Source organism: Sminthopsis crassicaudata, chromosome 5 (genome assembly GCF_048593235.1).
Source record: "Sminthopsis crassicaudata isolate SCR6 chromosome 5, ASM4859323v1, whole genome shotgun sequence".
NCBI classification, from domain to species: domain Eukaryota; kingdom Metazoa; phylum Chordata; class Mammalia; order Dasyuromorphia; family Dasyuridae; genus Sminthopsis; species Sminthopsis crassicaudata.
The window spans coordinates 266,118,532-266,139,841 of NC_133621.1; the positions used below are offsets into that span (position 1 = coordinate 266,118,532).

A 21,310-nucleotide genomic window follows, 5' to 3' on the forward strand; every position below is an offset into this window, starting at 1 on the left:
GAAGAAATACCCGATTTTATGTCATATTTGGTAATGTTTGAGATATGAGCCAAACTTACCTTTTAACTTGGCCTTTAAAATTCAGAGATTTATTTTGAAAAACTATCTACACAACAAATTGTTCAACATAGCTTGCCAGCTGTATTCCAGAATAGCATAGTCCCAGAAGTTCTATAAAGTTCTCTCTCTCTCTCTCTCTCTCTCTCTCTCTCTCACATATATAAAGTTCTTCCCAGAAATTCTATAAAGACAATTCATTAAAACAAACAAAAAAAAAAAACTGGTCACAGGAAACATAAGTGCTTCCTGGGAAGCAGGAAGAAAGAAATGACAGGTGATTAACTCAAGAGCTAAAAAACCATCTACAACCTGCCTATAAGACTACCTGAGACAGATAAGAGCTTAGAAAATATTGCTCCAAGTCAAGATGACTGCGTGTTACAATCCAATAACCTTGCCTAGTTCTGCAAAGCATCCTCATAGATTGGGGGTTGAACAGTTAGAACAAGTTCCCCTCCTAGAATTTCAACTATTACAATCATTAAGTATAAAAACAATTCATAAGGTCTAGAAATACTGATAAGAGATTGGAATATGCCAGGCTGCCAAATATGGTTATCAGAAATTCATTAAATTTAAGATGGTAGGTGACTTTGGGGGCCATTGTACCTCCATGTTTGGCTGCAAAGCTGGAAGATGCCCCTTTAAGAAACAATACTCACAAAAGGAGAACATTGCACACAGTTCACCTAAATGTGGGCACTATAAGCTGAGAGGGGACACCCCTCTTTCTTTTTACTCTGTGGCTCTGAGAAATGGGCTGGGGTGTTTCTCTTCTGTTTTATTTGGCCTTATCAGTTTTTAGGCAGAGGTGATAGAACCCCCAATAGAGCTAGGAGTTTAAGCCAGCCAGCCATGCCAATAGAGAAGCCTAAGAAACCAGATGCTTGGCACTCAAATCTAATGTGGGATTTATATTTGAACTTGGAACTGTAACTTAAAGGAAATGAGCTACCTTTTACAAGATCTGAGGTGGTATAAAAGAAAGATTAGGCTATCCTCAAGTTCAGGAATAAATTTGATTATTTTTTTGCTGTAGATTTTGAAGTAAATATTTCTTTGTAAAAGCTGATCCAAATATTTATAACCAAATCCAAACGAGGTACAGGAAACTTGTCTATACAATGGAGGAAATACCATCTGTGGGGACCAAAGCCATTTGCAAAGAGACTTCCTACAAATCTCCTTAAAAGTACTAGAAAACTCTAGGGGAGGACTAAAATGAAAGATTTTGTTTGTAAGCAGTGAACATCAGGATAACTAGTGTTATAAGTCTATAAAATCAGCCTAAGCAAAAAGCTTAGTAGTTTACAAAAGAAGAGATTCATCAGGAACTAGGTTCACAAAGTATACTAAGAGAAATAGGAGTAATAGTTATACATGTGGTCAGAAGGAGTTGCTAATGTCTGCACACAAAATGTCTGCTTTGCGTGTAAATTATGCATTTGATATATCCAAGTGATTTTTAAGAAACAAATATTTTAGCTCCAGAAAATAATGGAGCCCAAAGATGCTAAGACCCAGGATCACAGAGATTTTAGAAATTGTTGCTAAATCTCTAATGAGATCACAGACTTTTGGAAGACTGTCTTGAAGGATAAAGAATCCTTAGGGGCAATGACATCCTACCTTGTTCATTTGGTTTTCTTTCATTTTTCTACCAACAGTTTTATTAATTCAATAGTTTTTTTTTTATTTTATTTAAATTTTATTATTTTCTCCTTTGAATTTCAGAATTTCTAATTTGATATTTAAAGGGAGGTTTTTAATTTGGTGGTTTTTTTTTTTTAGCTTTTTTTAGTTGCATGCCCAATTTATTGATCCCTTTCTCATGTTAATGTTTTTTTATTCATGTTAACTGTTATAAGATTTCCTCAACAAATATGAATTGCTTCTGTGAATTATTTGACCCACTATTTACTAATCTTTTCCTGGCCTTTTATTGGATATATATTTTTTTATTATATCATGGTCTGAAAAGGAAGCATTTATCATTTCTTCCTTTCTGCATTTGTGACTTTTTTTTTTCATGGTCAAATTTTTGTGTAGGTGCTATATGTTGCCAAGAAAAAAAAAATCTATTCCTTTACGTCCCTATTAAATTTTCTCCAGGGATCTATCATATCTGGGTTTTCTAAGATTCTGTAACTTCCCTGATTTATTTTGTGGTTAGATTTGTCTCATTCTGTGAGGGAAAAGTTGAGGTCCCCCACTAGAACAGTTTTTCAGTCTATTTTTATAACTGGCTTAATATCTTTTCTAGGAATTGGAGTACTCTAGAGTTTTGGTCCATATACATTTAGTATTGTTACTACTTCATTGTTTATGGTACCCTTTAACAAGATGTACTTTCCTTATCTCTTTTAATTAGACATTTACTTTTACTTTATCTGAGATCAGAATGGCTATACCTGTTTTTATTACTCCAGTTGAAGCATAATGAATTTTGCTCCATTTTACTCTGTATGTGTCAAATGTGTTTCTTATAAACTACATATTGTAGGATTTTGTTTTTTAATCTGCTCTGCTATTCACTTCTATTTTATGTTAAGAGTTCATCCTATTCACATTGAGTTGTCAGCTCTGTATTGCCTTCTATCCTATTTTTCTCTTGAATATACTTTTGTTCTCTCTTTCCATCAGTTGTAGTGTTTTATGAATCCACCCCACCCATTACCTGCTCTACCTTCTATCACCCTCCCCCTTCTTTTACCACTTTTCACCCCGTTTTTCTGCCCCCCTTCTATCAAGCCCCTCTTTTTTCTACTTCTTTATGGGGTAAAATCAATTTCTATATAACAACTGAAAAAATGATTTAAGTTATTCCCTTTTTGAACCAAAACTGCTAAGATATACTCTCAGAATATGCTTAACCTCCTTGTTTCCCTTGATTGTTTATAGTCTTTCTTGCCTCTTCATGTGATCTAATTTGTCTCATTTTTACCTCCCTAGTCCTCTTCTATCAGTAATCCTTTTCCCACCCCTTAATGTCTTTTTTCTTTTAATATCACATCGGAGTCCATTCAAAACTACTACACCTTCTTCCATATGATCACTCACCTCACTGCCCTAAAGATAGCTACAGTTCTCAAGAATTACAAATATCACTTTCCCATCTAGGGATAAAATTTAAATAGTATTTTTCCCATTTATCTTTCTAGGCTTCTCTTGTTTGAATATTAAATACTGGTTAGTTCTGCTTTTTTCAATAGAAATTATTTCAATAGAAAGTCTCTTCTTTGAAGAACCATCATCTCCCTTGAAAGATGATACTCAAGTCTCACTGAGTAGTTAATTCTTGCTTGTAGCCCCAGGTTCTTTGTTTTCTGGAATATGGTATTTCAGGCCCTCTGATCCTTTAGTGTAGACACTGCCAGATCCTGGATAATCCTGTTACTCTTTGCTACTTAAATTGTATTTTTCTGGTAGCTTGCATTATTTTTTCCTTGTGACTATACTTCTGGAATCCTTGGGATTTTCCTTGTGGGATCTCTTTCCATAGGTCATCGATGAATTCTTTAATAACTATTCTTCCCATTTCTAGAATGTCAGGACAGATTTCTGGAATAATGTTTTTTTTTTTTTTTTTTTTTTTTTTTTTGTCATGGCCTTCTGGTAGACCAATAGTTTTAAAATTGTCTCTTTGCAAATAAATAAAATAAAAAGCATTTTACATCTTCTTTCATTTTTTCATTCTTTTTAGTTTGACTGATTCCTAAAATCATTACCTTTCATTTGTCCCATTCTAGCTTTTAGTGTGTGATTTTCTTCAATTAGCTTTTGCGTCTCTTTTTCCCATTTGTTCAGTTCTACTTTTCAGTATTTTTCTTTTTTTTCTTTTTTGTATTTGGTCAATTTAAAGGTATTTGTTGACTCTTTTTTGTATCTCTCATTTATTTTCTCATTTTTTATTCTACCTCTCTTGCCTTTTTTAAGAGCAAGAACAAGAAATCTCTTTGGGTTTGAGCCCATTCATTTCCTTTATAGACACTGTCCTTTTTTGAGTTGTTGATTTGGTCTTCCCTGTCACAATAGTAGCTTTCTATGGTCAAGCTTCTTTTATGTTTCTTGCTCCTTTTTTTACTCTTCTTTCTCTTCTTTTCTCATTTCCTTTGTTTTTATTTTTATTTATTTATTTTTTTTAAGCTCTGCTCCTAAAGGCACCACTATTCTAAGCTTCCTGTGCATTTCTAAATCTTGGGTTTGAGCACAGGAACTCCCTGTGTTTGCAGGGGTTAGCTTTTCTCTCTCACTTTAGGAAAAGTATGATTTTCCAGAATTTTTCTTCTGAGCTGGCACTGGGGGTTACCCCATTAGTCTACTTAGACAGGACTGAGTCTCTCATTTGGTGATGTGTTGTGATTAAGATTTTCTTACTGTCTTTTCCTGACTTTGTCTGAGCTGGACTGAACATCCTTTTCCCTCCAGTGAAACTGACCTTTCTTTAGTTTTTCCAATCCATCTTGAGTTGGAGAGTTTCATTTGATTAGACTCTGTTCAATGGCTTGGTTTCATGCGAGTTCTGGACCAGATTCCTGGCTTCACTCTGCCATCTTGGCTCAGTATTGTGTCTTATCTACAATTTATTCGGCTCATTGTAGGTACTTATTTCTGCACTGAAACAAATAGTAGATCAAACTTGAGAACTTCTATGAATGAAAAATCATCAGCCTGAATCAAACATAATCCTTTTAGCTTGGTGAGGTTTGCCAGACATTACACTCTAATATCAGAGTCTCCAAGAACCCAGTCACCTCTGTTCTACTGTGGGTCAATGGAATAGGACTTCAGTGGTATCCTCTTGAATATTAACACATCTTTGGTTTCTATTAAATGCTGGCATTCTGTTAGAAAATTAAAAAAAAAATCTTACCTTTAAATCAACATTAAGTTGCTTAATCACTAATATAATATTCTTATAATTTGAGGGAGATAAATCATAATCCTATGTACCTATGTCAGATGATTGCATTCCTCAAGAGCATCTGAAGTCATCTGTACTTTTTCCTATAATATACAAAAAATATTCATAGAATAATAAAGTTAATGTAAAATATAAAATTACTGTAAAATGATAAAAGTTAAAAATAACAATGGCTAATATTTAGCACTTAAAATTTTTCACAACACTATCTGTATATTATCTCATGGCATCATATCCTTTTTCATGGTTTTAGTCAATCACATAAAATACAGAATATAAAAGTAATTAATCTTAGCTATAATTTAAAATAAAACACATCTTTGCATCTTGAAAAGTTTTAAAAGAAATTAGTGTATCTTTTTGTTAGCAGAATTTTGTACAGTTGCTGTGATTATCTGCTTTCAGGAGTTTCAACTCCAGATTTATCAATTCACATGGGGTGAAAAGAGGGGGTGGGGTCCATAATTCAAGTAGTGTGAAGTATATAATTTGTGTTTGACTGGTGCAGAGAACTTCCAGAGAGGAAACAATGCAGATAGGCAACTCTTATGTGTCAGAGAGTTGCTAGACACTCCAGAAGTTGACTGCTTGGGGGTCACATCAATTATGTGACAATAAACTTGAACCCAGTTTATTTTTACTCCCAGACTTCTGTCCACAAACCCAAAGGTCCTTCTCTTCTTAGCTCCCTTAACTCCTGTTAACACTTACAGCCTGTATTTTTTTTTTTTTCTTTAGCTCTGATTCTTTGATAGGCTTGCCCAATTTTCTTTTCCTTCTCCTTAAACATGCTAACTTACTTTACTTATTCTTATTTTAAAAAATCTGTCTTCTGTTTATCTTTCAAATGGATTCAATCTCCTCTTCCTCCTCATAGTCTTCATTTTTTCTTCATTATGTCCTCCTCTTCAAATCCTTCTCCTCGGGCTTTCTTTTCCTTCTTTTGATGGAGTCTTTCTCCTTCAGCTCAATCAAGTCATCAATTTCTAAAGGGTTGCTGAATTTCTTTACCATTAACTTTCAAACTTTTGATCTTTTCTCAAAATTCTTTAGAATTTAGATTTCCAAATCATCTTCACAAGTCATTATCTTCTCCTTTAATTCAAATCCTTCTCTTGCTCTCCTTTTCTTACGGTATCATAAAAGAGCTTATCCTATCTCTTATCAGATATAATGTAAATACTGAAACAAATCCATCTACTTTCTATTATCAAGCATAATGTTATACAAAAATATGTCAATTTCCTGTGGTAGCCTTTCCCTCTCCATTCTCTCAGGCTTTAAAAATCTATGCCCCCAAAACATCTTAATCATATTTAATGTGCTGTTTCACTTTAATGACAGCTGGGATAAATCTCATGTGAATTTGTCACATTAGAAGTCACTCTCCCATCTGGTATTTGGATTCTTCATTTGTCTGATTCTCTATCATCTTTTGGACATAAGTAGGAAAAAAGGTTGCCAATATTAACCTTCTCTGTGTCATGTGATTCTTCTCACTAGCCTTCTGACACACTAACTCCTTGTAATTTCTTTTTCAAAACTTGGTATCATTTCTAGGAGTATTTCATTGTACTCAGGAGAGTGAAAAAAGCTTTATTTCCCAGACTTTCTACCTTCTTCTATATTAAGACTAACTCTTTTTAAAAAAGTCATCAACAGCAGCACAGAGCACAGAATCTGCAGGTCACTGAGCTTACTGAAAATGAGATACTCATTTCCATACTCATTGTTGAGGCAATTGGGATTAAGTGACTTGCTCAGGGTCACACAGCTAGGAAGTTTTAAGTGTCTGAAGCTAGATTTGAGCTGAGGTTCTCCTGGCTTCAAGGCTGGTGCTCTATCCATTGCACAATTTAGCTGCCCCTGAGATACTCATTCTTTAGTCATTCCCATTGGTGGCATTTACACCTAATTCTTTGCCACATTTGTTTGCTTCCCTAGAATCTCCAGAGACATTGTGTCCTTTTAACAGACTTGCCATTTCTTCCCATGATTCAGTGACAATTTTCCCAGATACCTTTAATTGGGAACCAGAATACTTCTGCACAACTCTCAATGTGAGAAGCAGCTTCCTATGGCTTGTTAATAAGAATTCTAAGCAGAAACTACTCAAACACTGTCTTCCTTCTATTGTTGCTCTCCTTCTTGAGCAATTTCTAATACTATTTCCTGTCTTGTCTTAGGATCCTGGTCCCAGTGGCTAATCCTCACCCCATGAAAACTCCTTTGCCTAAGCACTTAGATAAATTTCCACAATTATGAGATACATATTTGTACTACACATGTGCCTTAAAAGTTTTTTTTTAGGAATTCATCTCAGATGGCTAATACATAGTATGGTCATATGGAAGAACATAGCTTGTTCATTCTTTATTCACCTTATAACTACTTTTTAATAGTTATTTAATATAACTTTTGTGGAAAGGGAATAGGTTTTAGAGTAAAAATATAGTAGATTCAAATTCTTACCATTTTCACATACTGGTTTTGTAAACCCAAGCAAGCTACTTAATTCTTCATAGTTGATTAATACAGAACATTTATCAATCTGATAAATATATATATATAAGCACACAAACACAGACACTTGCCTATGCACCCTTCTACATCTGTGCATATAAATGTGTGTATGATTATTTAATTATTATGCATATATACAAACATTTATTTACACATATATGTGTGTAGATGTTTCTATATATATTTATTTGTATAATCTTTACTTTGCATTTGTAATTACTTTGTGTGTATACATACAAAAATAGATGTGTGTGTGTATACATACATACACATTAAGTCTTTATTAAACCTCATTCTGTGCAAGATAATGAAGTAAAAATATGCATTAATGTGATAGTGAAAATAAGTTAAATTGAAAATTTTGGGTGGGAGCATGAGAATCTGGTTTGCCTTGGATAGAATGTTTAGAGAATCGATCATGAGGATTAATTAATTAAAATATTAACCTGTCACAAAACCTACCTACTTATAGATTCTTCGGAGGAACTTTCTTTCACTATTGTAGAAAAAAGTAAAATACAATTAAAACACAAATACCAATACATGACATTCATATGAAAAGTCTAATTTTGTGAAGTTCTGCTACAATGTGTTTATGGGAACCTGACAAGCACCTGTGATTCAAATGGAATTATGCTATACATAAAACTCTCAAGGTTTTGGGGGAGAAGGAGTCTAAAGTATTAGATATCTATTAGCAATTTGTTTACATTCTTTTTATTAGCAGACTGCTTAACAATAAAAAAGCATGATCTCTTTAGCAGTTATCATAACCAGAAGGAACAAACTGACATAATGTAATTAATCTGGGATTTTCATGTAGGTTGACTGAGAAAGACCACATTTGTTTCCCCTTTCTCAATATACTTCTCACAGATGTAATGTTTGGAGATATAGTACATGCATTCAGCAGGACCATTTGGTAAATCAGATCAGATCTAGAGACTGCTTTGTTTAGTATGATATATTTCTAGCTCTTTTCCTTGGGCAAGAGGTCCCACAATAATGTCCCTTGTATATATACCTCTACAGTCACTAGAAGAAAAACGTTGATGAGCTGCAAACTAGTATATTTTCTCTTTTCAGGCTTCATGGGGAGAGAAGCTAGAAACAAAAACAAAAACAAATTATGATGTACAATGTGTATCTATTATTTCTTCTGATCTTTTCTCTCAAAATATAGATTTTAAAGGCCAGCTCTTTATCCAGTCTTCCCAATTGGTCAGGACCTACATATGTGTTCACCTTGTCTACATAGAGTCCTCTATCCTCTGACGAATTTTAGAATAAGACTTTAGTATAGAGCACAAGGCATATGGGATACTTAGTAACAATTTCATAAGTGATAAATCTAATGTTATCCCCATTAAATGTAATTAAGCTAAAATATTAAAATGTTTTAATGTATATTTGTTTAATTGTTTAAGCAGAAAACTGAATATGGGTAAGTGAAAAAAGAAAGGAAGGAAGCAAAGTAGCATCATAGTAGAGGAAAGAGAGTAAAGGAGAAAGATGTTGGGTCAACCATCATGCTGGATGAGTGGCACCATGATGGAAGACTAAGGTGGTTCCTGTGCATTTTAGGGGAGAAGGGGAGAGAAGAATCTGAGAACTTACACACATGTTGATGATGCTTGCAAATCCAATGGTCTTCATTCTGGGTGTGTCTTTATATTAAATGGTTACTTTGAAAATTGGTGAATAATTAGTTGACATTCTGCTTAGGTTCAAATAGGCAGATCACTATCAAATGCATTTAAAAGTGTCTCAACCTTGAAAAGAGACCAATATTGATTGGCTGTAGTACTTTTTTTCTCTTTAGTTTTTGAAAGCATTTATATTTTAAGCCAATGGGTTACCTACACTCATTTCTATTATCATTACCTTGTTTAAATGACTTTTTAAAAAATCACATGAACAACAGAATCCTCTCAGGAAAATGGGAAAATACCTCCACAATCTGAAATCTGAAATGTACTAGGTACAGATTAATAGCAATGTTGTATGATGATTACCTGAGAATGCCTTTCTATTTTCAACAATATAATAATCAAGGAATACTTTGAAGGAATTATAATGAAAAATAGTATTCATACCCAGAGAAAGAAATTATTGTGTCTGGATAAAAACTGAAGTATACTTAAATTTTTTTTTTCTCTTTTTTTCCCTTGGAGAGGAGAGATCATCATGTTATTTTTTGCATAAGTTTTACTTGGTGCCTTCTCAATAAGGGGTGGATGGGGAGGAAGGGAGAGAATCAAATGTAAACAAATGTTTTTTAAAAAAAAGGTTTTTATATGTAACTGGAAAAAATAAAAATACTAAATACAATTTTAAAATAAAAATAAATGATTATATCAAAAAAGACATTAACTGTATTAACTTATGTCCTGAATGCATAACATATCCATCAGGCCTTTAGCTTCAGTCTTTCAGACTATTATCACTGATCCACACCTACTTTGGCTTTGTAAATGTTAAGTAAGATTCACTGATGTATGGGCCTGTGTGCATAAGTAACATAGCAATGACTATTTCTTGGCTTTTAGAATAAGTAAAAATATTAAGAAAAACTCAAAATATAGTCTGTCACTTTAAATTTTCAAAACTAATGAATAAGTGATGCTGGAAATGGCATGAAAAAAATAACTTTACATCAGGACAAGGTTTCATTGTTTCTATGAATACTTTTAAATATTCACCAGTTAAGAAACAATACAAAATATAATTTGGACAAATGAATTTTGTACTTTGAACCATAAAATTTTCAGTCAGGATGTCACAGATTTTTAGTATTTAACCATATACACCCTTAAAATGCATATGAAATCTAACTTCTCTATATATGATTTCTATCTATCATTCATCTATCTATCTATCTATCTATCTATCTATCTATCTATCTATCTATCTTAGACAGATAAATGAGGTATTCTGAGAGAACAATGAAGCTGATTCTATAAACTATCTGAAAAATTAGTTTCCTTGAATTATAGTCATAACTTCCAAGCCTGCTTTTTCACCTCATGCTTATCATTATTACCTCATGAAAATCATATTCTACATTTTTATTTTAAATTGAAAATACAGGCAAATAAAGTGTTTCCAAGCATTAGAATTTATTTGGGGCAGGAGAGTTCTTGTTAAAATGATTTAAAGAAAAATAAATAGAACATGGATAGATAGGTCTGTAGATCTAAGAAGACTTTGAGCAAACTGTACATCGAGTTTCATTTTTGAGTATTACTTAGGATCTTTATTCTGCTCTATACTGTGTAGAACAGATTAGCTTGTTCGATTTGAGGAATGAAGCATGGAATAAACACTGTTTGCTCATCCTAGTGCAAGATAGTCCTACCTCTTGCCTCTAGCCATTTTCACTTTATTTCCCCAACTTATTGCATTCTCTCTCTCCATCTCTCCCTTGCCCTACCTTCCTTCATCAAGTCCCAGATAAAATCCTACTTTCTTCAATCCCAATCTTTCTTAATACTTAAGTCTTAGTCCCAGATAAAATCCTACTTTCTTCAATCCCAATCTTTCTTAATACTTAAGTCTTTCCCTGTTGATTTTCTAGTTTATTCTCTATGGAGTATCATGTTTGTACTTAGCTGTTTTCATGTGATGACTTCCATTGTAATTTCAGTGCCCTGATAGTGAAGACTTTCTTGTACCATTCTTTGTATACCAGCTGTTAGTGCAGTGTCAATATATATTTTTTGACTGACTGTTTCTCATACATAGCACTCCATCTCCTGACACAAAGTGTCTTCACTGTCTGGAATGGTCCTCACTTCTACCTTCTGTATTCTTTTAAGTCTCAACTAAAATCTTGCCTTCTACAAGAAGCCTTTACCCATCATCCTTAAAACTATTCTGGTTTATACTTGATTTTAAACATGTAATCTAACAATCTTTCTCTCCTTTCCAATACATGCACACTTTTTCAACATAAGTTTTTACTCCCTGAAACTCTGTCACTTTATGTTTCTTAAACTTACTCATTTCATATAGTATACGCCTTTATGGTACCTTGGCCAGATACAAAAATAATTATACCTTTGATTACCCACAAATACAGCACTGCCACCTTTACAATTCTGTTTTTTATTTGATCACAATATACTGTCATTTCATCTTTCTTTGAAACTGTTTTTTTTCACCTATACCATGACATCTAATACCAGACCATCACTCCTGCATCTATGTAATCTTACAATCTCTCTCTCTTTTCTAATACATCATATTTTCCCAACATACATGTTTCACTCCCTGAAACAGCCTCACTATATGTCTCCTCAACTTCCTCATTTCATACAGTATACTTCTTCTTCATACTTTGGCCAGATACAAAGATAGTTATACTTTTGATCACCGACAAATCCAGCACTGCCACCCTTACACATTCTCAGTTTCTTAACTGATCACTATCTATTGTCATTCCATCTCTTTCTTTGCCTTGCAAACTTAAACTCTTTTTTTCATCTAGACCATGGCATCTATTCCCAGACCATTATCCCTGCATTAGCTCTCCTTCTTTCTCTATCTTGACTCCTTGGTGAACCATTCATTAAATTTGTTCAACTCTATATTGCCTTCCCTTGAGTCCATTGACCACTGAGTCCATATTTCCAACTGTATCCTGCTAAGCCTCAGCATTGAAACACTCATGCCCTATGTTGCCTTTGCACATATACACATGCTGCTAAATAAAGGTGGAGAAAAATCATGCAACTGTGCTGACTAGAGTCACTACAAATTTATATTACATAACCTTAAATGGGCTCTCATTCAAGACTATTTTATATCTCCCTAATTTACTTTGCCCCTTACCACAGAAGCTCTTCCAAACAATTTCATCCATCCTCAAACTTTCCATGGTTCATTCTGAACATTTTCAACTAAAAATCTTGCCTGAGGGGCAGTTAGGTGGCACAGGGGATAGAGAACCAGCCCTGAAGTTAGGATCACCTGAGTACAAATCTGGTCTCAGACGTAATTTGTAATCCTGGGCAAGTCACTTAACCCCAATGTCATCAGCCAAAAACCAATCAACCAATCAAATCAATCAATCTTGCCTCATTTTTTACTGAAAAAAAAAAAAAAAAAAAAAGATCCTTGGAATCTCCCTCTTCCCCCATCCTTCTCATCTAATATCAATCAACTAACTTCTCCTTCACCTATCTTACATAAAGTGGTGGCCCTTCTTGTCAATGAAAATGCTTCCACATAAACAACCAATACCATTCTAAATTGCTTATCATTCTTCTTAACATTCCTCTTCTCATTTCTCTTCAATTGTTCCTTGCACCCTGGCTATTTCTCTGCTCACCTGCAAACATTTCCAAAGAACCCTTCACTTGTTCAATCCATCCCTACTATCAACCCACATTTCTCCTGACTTTTGTAGCTACCTGCCCGGAGAGGACTGTTGACAACTGGTGTCTTCACTTCCTCTCATCATTTTTTTAACTCTCTATGTCCATCTTCCAAATTCTCCAAAGATACTAAGGATCTCTTAATTGCCAAATCCAATGGTCTTTCTCAATTCTCATATTCTTTACCTCTCTGCTATCTCCCTTGCTAATGAACTCTATTTGATTGACCTACTAGAATGCAGGTCCCATTTCTTTGAATTTATTGGTGACACATAGAGCAACAGCTTAATAAAAGCAGCAGTTTTCTGCCTTGACGTTTACACTTCACTTATCATGTCCATATTTCACCAGATGGGACAGTTACGTGGCACAATAAATAAGAATTCTGGGCCTGCTGTCAGGAAGATTCATCTTCTTGAGTTGAAATCTGAGGTCAGATCCTTACAGTTGAGGAGCAGCTAAATGGCAAAGAAGATAAAGCACCTGCCCTGGAATTAGGAGGATTTGAGTTTAAATGTGACCTCAGACACTTAGCACTTCTTTGTTGTGTGACCCTAAGGCAAGTCACTTAACTCCAAATGCCTGCAAAAAAAGCCAAAACAAACAAAAAAAGCCAAAAAAACCCCAGATACTTACAGTTGTGTGGCCCTGGGGAGATCACTTAACCCAGTTTGCCTCAATTTCCTCTTTTGTCAAAATGAACTTAAGAAGGAACCGATAAACCATTCCAGCAATTTTGTCAGTTAAATTCTCCTCAGTCGTTTTAGATGTGACAACACTTCAGCAAAAGAGAATACTTTTTGCTCCCATGTCGCCACTGATAGGTAAGTTGGACTCCGGCTAAAAGTAGAAAGGAGTTTCCCATTCATTAAAAATGGACAGGCAGGAGGGAGAAGTGACGCCAGTTTGGGGGACTTCCTATCTGTCCAGGAGGCAAAGCCTGACCCTGATCTTGATCTTGAGGGGAATGAGTTTCCAAGGGTTAGCTCAGGCTTGGGGCTCCAAGGGATTAAAAGATGGGGGAGTCTTAGCTTCCCCCTGTGAGGACCTTCTCTTCTCTCCCCGCCGCCCCCCCCCCTTCTCCCAATCTTTCCTCTTACTTCATCATTCACGTTGTGCTTTCCGAGCAGCAGCAGCTGCTGCTCTTTCGCCATGTCCCCATCGAGTCAGCTTTGCGGAGCTTCCCGAGATTCTTTTCCTGGATCAGGTATCCTGCCCTGGAGTCGGTCTCCGAGGCTTCTAAGTAACTCCGCAGGGCCGGAGAAGTAAACTGCCCTTTCTTGTCCAAGTTGAAAATCTTCATCCTGGAGGCCGGCTTCAAGACCAGACATGAGACGTCCCGGGGGCAGTCCTCTCCTGGGCCTTCAGCCTACTCGGAAGGGGAATTGAAGCGGAAAATGTCTATAACCGACGGACGGAGGTTTAGAGATCTGTGAGGCCGCAGCAGTTATAACCGATTCAGCCCGATTGTAACCCTGGCAACAGCATGAGGGGAACTGAACTGCGCGTGCTTAGTCAGATGCGTGGCTCCAGTGGATGCGGTGGGCAAATCAATCATTGCTGAGTGCTCAAGTGCTGGCTCCGTTTGACTTTCAGTGCGAGGAGTCCAAAGCTCCAGATCACGAGGATGGGTGAGCTCCAGGACTTTGGTTCAAATCTCAGAACCTGCTTTGTTGCTTACCTTTGTGATAATGGTAAAAGTATTTCCTCTTTGAGACTCGTTTTCTTCTGAAAAATGAAGACATTCTAATTTAAAGTAGAAGCTAGAAATACTTCGTTTTAGGAATGTGGATATAATCCCCAAATGTAATATTCTTCTCTAAAATATAATGTTCTCTGGGAGCAGGTTTCTTGGGGGGCTTCTGGAGGCAGCCTTCTTTTCAGTTCAGTGTAATCACCCCAAATGCAGCCAGCAGTTAAAGTCCAAATATTGTCTCCTTCAAAGTCTTATCTCCTTCACTTGGGGCTTGACTAGTTTTTCTTAGAGGCCTTCTGTAGTCTTGGTTCCAAGAGCTTAAGTTGCCTTCTCTGGCTTGTGAATCTCCTCGACTGAATCCTGGCTGAGGCTCCAGAGAGCTTCTAGTGGGCTTGTCCTTTAGTGGGCTTGTCCTCTTTGGCCCTGAGAGCTTCTTGCTTTTATGCTGTACACTGAGTACACACCAATCATTATATAACTAGGAAACCATTATTGTAAGATTAAATCAATGCTAAACTAGATTTAATCACTGTCTCTTCAATTCCACTTTCTTAGCATCTTGTAAGAATCCTAACACCCAAACTATAAAGAAATTTCTGGCATATGGAACAGTACAGGCTATTACCCAAATGGCTTTGTTCTTCACCAGTCTCCCACCAATTTTTTTTTTTTTTTTCCTCTCCTACTTCTCATTTATGCACCACAAGCTCAGACTAATTTCTTATTTCAGTTCCAGAATCATTGAACTTTAGAATACAGAAATATATATGCTATTGATGACCCACTGCTATAATTGCTGCTAGTTTACCCTCCTCCTTATCTTTACCTTCTTCCTTATCTTTTCTGTCTCCTTTTCCCTTTCTTTCCTCCTCTCTTCTGCTGCTTCTTCATTCCTCCTGTTTATCTCCCTCTTCTTTTTCCTTTTCCTCTTCCTCCCTCCCTCTTTTTCTTCCTCCCACATTTCTTTCTTTTATTCCTCTTTTCCTTCCTTCTTACCTTCTTTTTCCCTCTCTTACCAAAATGTAAACTGATTCTGTAGGGTTTTTGGTCTCAGTCTACATGTTGTTGGTTATTTTTGTGACATGACTTGTCAATACCTCTACAAGGGATAGATATTCTATATCTGCGATACCTGATTGTAGAGTGCCTAGAGTACAAGTTGACACCTATTCTACAAGATTGATACCTTTGATGATGCACTTATAATAGAGTATATAAGAGCTAAGAAATCTGGGAGGGAAGATAGAGTACTGGAGGCTGGAGCTAAAGACTTGGACTCAGACATAGACTCCAGAACGGACTGGAAGACAAAGACCCTCTTGGTCACTGTCCTGTCTCCTTCACTTCTCCACTAAGATTAAGGCCCATTTGAAGGTCCCCCAGGACCCCAGGCGAAGCAGACATACTATAAAGGAGGTAATAAAGACTTTGGAGTTTATTCCTGACTGTTGTTGTGGTGATTATTCTGCTGAAACTAAGGGCCTCCAGAGAGCTAGCCAGAACATTACATCTGACGATATCCTGTAGAACTTCATTGCTCTCTCTAAATGGCATGTGATGTTCTATAATATTTTTCATCATCTACTACCCAAAATTCAAATACAAGTTCTGAAGCCATAGTACTTGGGGCTTTGTGATCTAGTAGTTTGAATATATTTGGACTTTGGCTTGGCTAGTTAGGTGTCTCATGGAGCAAATAATATTATACATAGTATAATATGTATATCCATTATTATATCCATATTATACTTCTATAATTCATGGAGAGAAAATTAGTAATGAATTATATAATTATTTGAAATATTTGAATTTGAAAAAAGAAGGGGCGGAGCCAAAATGGTGGAGAAGATACACATGAACTTCTAAGCTCTCTCTTACCCTCAATACCAACTATTTAATTCAGCCTCAAAAATAATGCTGGACTGGTAAAAATCATGAAGATTAGAAACACAACAACTCAGCAGCTGAAGAGAATCTGGAACTTCATCAGAAAAGGTCTGTAATGAAAGGAGGGGGAAAAGAACCAGTACAGACTGTGATAGACTAAAGACTAGCTTGCTATGATGATCTGGCTGGAGAGGCCTCTAGGGTTAGAAAAGCTACTAAGACAGAGGATTCTGGCATAGGCTGATAGCTCTACTCTGCTTGCAAAAGAGCAGACCAGCAGAGAAGTCAAGCCACTTAAAAAAAAAAAAAACCCACCAGAAACTGCTTATCGTTACCTCAAATCAGAAGTGAGACAGCACAAATCACAGCACACCTTCTGCTCTCCAGGGCTTTTCCTTGGGGCAATTAAAAACCTGCAAGACAGTGGCGGGGACACAGCCTGGAGCAGCCTCTAATCTCACAGTGGGGGGCTTGGCCCGAGGCAGTGGAACTTCCACAGCAGCAAAACTCCCACAATAGTGACTCTGCTTCCTGGGGCAGAGACACTTCTGGTCTGTGCCCTGGGGCTATTCTCTGGTAAACTGGTAATATCCAGGGCCCCACAAGGGGCTTTGGCTTGGGGTTGTGACGCTTTCACTGTTCAGCCTCTTGCCTTAGGGCAGTCACTATGCTACAAAGCAGGGATCCTTCAGTGGGCACAACCGTAGCCGGGCTCTGAACCTTTTCCAGTGGGGGGGAAACTCTCTCCCAGAGTACCTTTTCCATCCCATTCACAAGACAGCTGCCTTCCATATCTCTGTTCTGTAACGGAAGCTGGTAACCCTCTACTGAGAAAGCAGACCCAACAGGCTTTTAAAAGTGAGTAAGAAAATGAAGAAAATGATTGACAGCTTCTATATAGAAAAAGAGAGCAGACAGTCTCCAGATAATAGCCTGAAGGGGAATGTTACCTGGCCCCCATCATATAACTCACTCTCTCCTAGAAGAGACTATTAAAGACCTGAAAAGAGAGTTAGAAGATAAATGGGTAAAGGAAAGAGAAGCTATGCCAGAGAGCAACAATGTCCTGAAATTTGAATTGGAAAAGATAAAGAATTCACAGTAAATGCAGGGAAACAAAATTTGTGAATTGGAAAAGGTTAAAAAAATCACAGGAAAGTAGGATTTATGAACTGAAAAAGATAAAGAATTCTCTAGAAAGTAGGATTTCTGAATTGGAAAAAGAAAATAACTCACTAAAAAAAAAATAAAATTTAGTGAAATGGAAAAAAATTCCACAGAGCAAAATAATTCATTCAAAAACTCAATTGGACATATACAAAAAGAACTAAAAAATGTGAATGAAGAAAGTAACTCATTAAAAATCAGGACTGAACAAATAGAAATGAATGAGTCATTGAGGAACCAAGAATCAGTCAAACAAAATAAAAAAAAAATGAAAATTTGGAAAATAACTTCAAATATTTACTGGACAAGTTTATAGACCTGGCAAATAGATCTAGGAGAGATAATGTGAGGGTCACTGGACTTCCCGAAAATTATGATGAAAAAAACAGCCTAGATTCTATTTTACAGGAAATCATCAAAGAGAACTGTCCACAGATAATAGAAACAGAAGGGAAAACAGACATTGAAAGAATTCATGGAACACCTTCTGAAAAAGACCCTAAAAAAAAACAACAAAAAAAAAAAAAAACAAATCCACGGAATATTGTGGCTAAGCTACAGAACTATCAGACTAAGGAAAAAATATTGCAAGCAGACAGGAAAAAACAATTCAGATATTGAGGTACCATAATAAGGATCTCTCAAGACCTGGCTGCATCTACATTAAAGGATCCAAGAGCCTGGAATCTGATATTCTGAAAGGCAAAAGAACTTGAAATGCAGCCAAGAATAAGCTACCCAGCTAAGTTCAGCATTTTCTTCCATGAAAGAAGATGGAAATTTAATGAAACAGAGGAATTCTATTTGTTTCTAAGAAAAAAAAAAAACAAAACAGATCTACACAAAAAAATTTGATCTCCAACCACAACACTCAAGAGAAGCAGAAAAAGGTAAAAGGAACTCTTGAGAACTGTATTTCTGTTGTGGATATACAGAAAGTCTGCATGTATAATTTGATTTTACTGATATAATGTAAAAAAAAAAGGGGGAGTAGAAAGGGAAAAGGGATAGTATCAGAAAACGGGAAAAGGGGAGATAAAAAGAGGGAAAATACATCATAGCGAGAGGCAAAGAAAATTTACCATATCTGAGGGAATTTAGAGAGGGGTAGGAACATTGTGTGCATCTTACTCTCATCAGAGTAGGCTTAAAGAGTTAATAATTTACATATTTGTTTTTCAAAGAATTCTCTCTTGCCTCATTAAAAGGGGGGAGAGGAAAAAGGGAAAGGAAAAAAGTAATAAGGGAAGGTACAAGAAAGGGGAAGGGATTTAAAAGGAGGGGGGAGGGATACTAAAAAGAGAGGGCTGTGGGGCCCATAAGTTATATACTGGGGAAGGGGTTCAGGAGGGAGAAGGGGGGAAAAAAGCATAATCTGGGGATAATATGATGGCAGAAATACAGAATTAGTAATTTTAACTGTAAATGGGAATGGGAAGAACTCTCCCATTAAACGGAGGCGGATACCAGACTGGATCAAAAGTCAGAACCCTACAATATGTTGTTTACAGGAAACACATTTAAAACAAGGAGATACATACAGAGTAAAGGTAAAAGGTTGGAGTAGAATCTATTATGCTTCAAGTGAAGTAAAAAAAAGCAGGGGTGGACATCCTTATCTCTGATCAAGCAAAAGCAGAAATTGATCCAATTAAAAGAGATAAGGAAGGAAACTATATCCTGGTAAAGGGTAATATAGACAATGAAGCCATATCACTACTAAATATATATTTAATGGGAGAGTTCATCCCATTCACATTTACAGTTAAAATTACTAATTCTGTATTTCCTGTCATCATATTATCCCTTGATTATGCTTTTTTACCCTTGTCCCCCCTGAAACCCTTCCCAGTATTGAATTTATGGACCTCACTTGAGATGTAAAGCCCTCCTTTTTTATTATCCCTCCCCCCTCCTTTTAAGTTCCTTCCCCTTTCTTGTACCCTTCCCTTATTACTCTTTTCCTTTCCCCTTTTCCTCTCCCCCCTTTTAATGAGGTGAGAGAGAATTCTCTGAAAAACAAATATGTAAATTATTAACTCTTTGAGCCTACTCTTTTTCTTTACCTTTTTCTGCTTCTCTTGAGTCTTGTGGATGGAGATTACATTTTTTGTTGAAGTCTGGTTTTTTTCTTAGAAACGAATGGAATTCCTCTGTTTCATTAAATGTCCATCTTCTTCCATGGAAGAAAATGCTAAACTTAGCTGGGTAGTTTATTCTTGGTTGAAATCCTAATTCTTTTGTCTCTTGGAATATCAGGTTCCAGGCCCTTTGATCCTTTAATGTGGAGGCAGCCAGATCTTGAGTGACCCTAATTGTGGCACCTTGATATTTGAATTGTTTTTTTTCCCTAGCTGCTTGCAATATTTTTCCCTTTGTTTGATAGTTCTTCAGCTTAGCCACAATGTTCTGTGGAGTTCTTTTTTTAGGGTCTTTTTCAGAAGGTGTTTGATGAATTCTTTCAACGCCTATTTTCCCTTCTGTCTCTATTATCTCTGGACAGTTCTCTTTGATGATTTCCTTTAAAATAGAATCTAGGCTGTTTTTTCCATCATAATTTTCGGGAAGTCCAATGATCCTCAGATTATCTCTCCTAGATCTATTTTCCAGATCTATAGATTTTCCCAGTAAATATTTGACTTTATTCTCCAGCTTTTCATTTTTTTTTTTTTTTGTTTTGTTTTGTTTTGTTTGACTGATTCTTGGTTTCTCAAAGGCTCATTCATTTCTATCTGTTCAGTCCTAATTTTTAATGAGTTATTTTCTTCATTCACATTTTTTAGTTCTTTTTGTATATGTCCAATTGAGTTTTTAAATGAATTATTTTGCTCTGTTGAATTTTTTCCATTTTACTAATTTTTTTAATGAGTTATTTTCTTTTTCCAAATCACAAATCCTACTTTCTTGGAAATTTTTTATCTTTTCCAATTCAGATATCCTAATTTCCTGTGATTTTTTAACTTATCTAATTCACAAATTTTGTTTTCCTGCACCTCCTGTGAATTCTTTATTTTTTCCAACTCAAATTTCAGGACATTGTTATTCTCTATCATAGCTTCTCTTTCCTTTCCCCATTTTTCTTCAAACTCTCTTACCTTTTTAATAGTCTCTTCTAGGAGAGAGTTATGTGATGGGGGACAGATAGCATTCCCCTTTAGGGTGTTATCTGGAGACTGTCTGTTGTTAGCCTCCTCGGGGTTGGATACCCTCTCTTTCTCTGTAAGGTGTCAATCCTTCTTTTCAGTTTCTTATTCATTGCTAACACTGTTGGGGCACTGCCCTTGGGTAGGAAAATTACCAGCTTCCTCCCAGACTGGGGATCAGATGTAGCAATCCAGTGACTGGGCTAAGTGAGAGCTCTGGGAGAGAGTTCCCCTCCCCTCTAGAAATGACTCAGAGGTGAGTTAACACGTCTGCATTGAGAGGAGTGCCCAGTGAAGGACCCCTGCTGTGTGGCCTAGCGAGTGCCCTGAAGCTAGGGGCTGAACAGTAAAAGCATCAAAAATTCCAGCCAAAGCCTCCTGTGGGGTCATGGATATTAGCAGCTGATGTGTGAAAAGCCCCTGATCTCATACAGGAAGTGTCTGCCTGGAAAGCACGGTCCCTGCTGTGAAGGTTCCACTTCTGTGGGAGTTCAGCTGCTGCTGGAGTTTTGCTACTGGGAGAATTCCACTG

At 36.2% G+C, this 21,310-nt stretch overlaps 1 long non-coding RNA gene across 1 annotated transcript; it reads right to left on the reverse strand.

The window, feature by feature from the left end:
• Window positions 1-2,801: 2,801 nt before the first annotated feature.
• LOC141543026 (uncharacterized) lies at window positions 2,802-14,316 on the reverse strand. The gene is made up of 6 exons (XR_012482299.1): window positions 13,986-14,316; window positions 13,522-13,725; window positions 8,532-8,611; window positions 7,970-8,003; window positions 5,014-5,067; window positions 2,802-4,904 (listed from the first exon to the last, which is right to left on the reverse strand). It is a non-coding gene; the product is annotated as an uncharacterized LOC141543026 (long non-coding RNA).
• Window positions 14,317-21,310: the final 6,994 nt, after the last annotated feature.